Here is a 2,306-nt window from a genome sequence, read left to right on the forward strand (position 1 = left end):
TTTCTATTCCTGCAAAAACATCATGACCAAGAAGCAAGTTGGGGAGGAAAGGGTTTATTTGGCTTACACTTCCATACTGCTGTTCATCACCAAGGAAGTCAGGACTGGAACTCAAGCAGAACAGGAAGCAGGAGCTGATGGAGAGGCCATGGAGGGATGTTCCTTATTGGCTTGCTTTCCCTGGCTTGCTTTCCCTGGCTTGCTCAGCCTGCTTTCTTATAGAACCAAGACTACCAGCCCAGACATGGTCCCACCCACAAGGGGCCTTTCCCCCTTGATCACTAATTGAGAAAATGCCTTACAGTTGGATCTCATGGAGGCATTTCCTCAACTGAAGCTCCTGTCTCTGTGATAACTCCAGCTGTGTCAAGTTGACACAAAACTAGCCGGTACACCCACCATCCTGATACTCTCAGCGTGTGGGGGTACTGAGTCCTGTTGCATGTAATTTTGAAAAGCACGCTTCCCTTTGCCTCGTCTCCTTGCCAGGTGCCATAGCTCCTCACGACTTATCTCTGAGATCACGATGCACTTCCATCCCACTCGATTACTTTCCACAAACTGAAGATTACTTTCTCCACCCTGGAGATTGGCTACACAAACTGCCAATGACTGCTCCGCAGTTTCTCCCTCTCTCTTGTCTACCTAAATCATCACAGATTGAAAACACCAGACAGCCTTAATATTTAATACCAGCCAGATTTGTACCAGTAAATCACCAACCCCAATATGCCCGTGCAAAGAACACAAAACTCAGTTATAACATTTATAAGCTGCCTAGATTGGACAGATCTACCACTACACTCCTCTATTCCTCAGCCATGAGACACGATGCTACGTAGGGTTCCTCCAGGCCACATGGTTCTACTCCATCTTCCACCTCCTCTTCATCCATTTCCTCTCTCTCCATCACTCCATCTAGTTGTCCTGCTTCCTTCTTCCTCTCTCTCCTTCTCTAAAACTTCCCAACCTACCTTTCCCTTCCGCTCCCAATCACAAGTTCTAGCCTTTATTTGACCAGTTAAAATGGGGAAGGGGTTCACATGGAATCACCTGAGTACTTGATCTGTTCCTCTTGGGGGGCGGGGCCCTCTTCAGGAAGCAGAGTTAGCATCAAAATACAAACAGCACCAGGGCAATGCACAACAGAGTCCTGATACTCTCTCAATGTGGGAGTACTGAGCGCTGATACTCTCACCATGTGGGGGGACTGAGTCCATATGGTTAAGGTCAAGGTTCTAACTCATGATTGGCTTCAGTCTGATCAGAGCTTCACTCCTTGCTGCTCCATTTCCCCCTCAAGGGTACACACTGTTGCCACAGACTCTACAGCTCACATGAAAGGAGCCACAGCATAAATCCCAGAAGCCCTCATTAGTATAGCTGCTCTTCCAGCAGCTATGTTGTGACATGGAATCTGAGGACGCTGCTGCAAAGACGCCATATTTCACCTAAAAATTTAGAGACTGCATCCAGAAAAATCTCTTTTAGATTATCCAGAGAGCCTGTGAGCTCTGCTAACTAAAATTGCATTCACACTTTTCCTTTCCTTTCTTTTCCTTTCCTTTCCTTTCCTTTCCTTTCCTTTCCTTTCCTTTCCTTTCCTTTCCTTTCCTTTCCTTTCCTTTCCTTTCCTTTCCTTTCCTTTCCTTTCCTTTCCTTTCCTTTCCTTTCCTTTCCTTTCCTTTCCTTTCCTTTTTCTTAAGCTATTTGAGCCACAGCAATAAAAACATTCAACAAAAGTCTGCTTCATAGGCCAGAAGGTAACAGGTTGTCACCTCCATTGCTGGTGGCAGACAAGGGGAGAAAATCTCTACAAAGGGCATTTGTAACATTATTTTTAGCAATCACAAATGTATTCGCTCTCTGACCCAGCAGTCTCACGTCAGTGACTGCATCGCATTGACACATCTGCACACATCAAAGTCATTTATAACCAACATTACTCAAAATTGCATTGTTTATAAAAGCAAAAGGCCAGAAACAATACCAATATCTATTACCAGAGGAGTGGCTAATTAAATTATGGTACATGCACACGATGGTAGGGGTAAGGGGGAAAAAAAGTGAGAAAGCACGAGATATTCTGATACGGAAACATGTCCAGGAAATACTGCTAGGGGGAAACCAAGAGTTCAGAGTTCAATCTGTGCTCACCACCTTTCATGTAAGGAATGGAGCAGTATGGTCAGCAGAGAACACAGAGGTTAGGGATGTGAGAGTAAACAGTGAGACAAAGAGTAACTGGAAGGCAATGAGCTCCCCCCCCCCCCCCCTTTTCCCTTCTCCCTCTTGCTCTGGCCCCA

This window comes from Mus caroli, unplaced genomic scaffold (assembly GCF_978045245.1).
Source record: "Mus caroli unplaced genomic scaffold, Mus_caroli_1 scaffold_9, whole genome shotgun sequence".
Taxonomy (NCBI): Eukaryota; Metazoa; Chordata; class Mammalia; order Rodentia; family Muridae; genus Mus; species Mus caroli.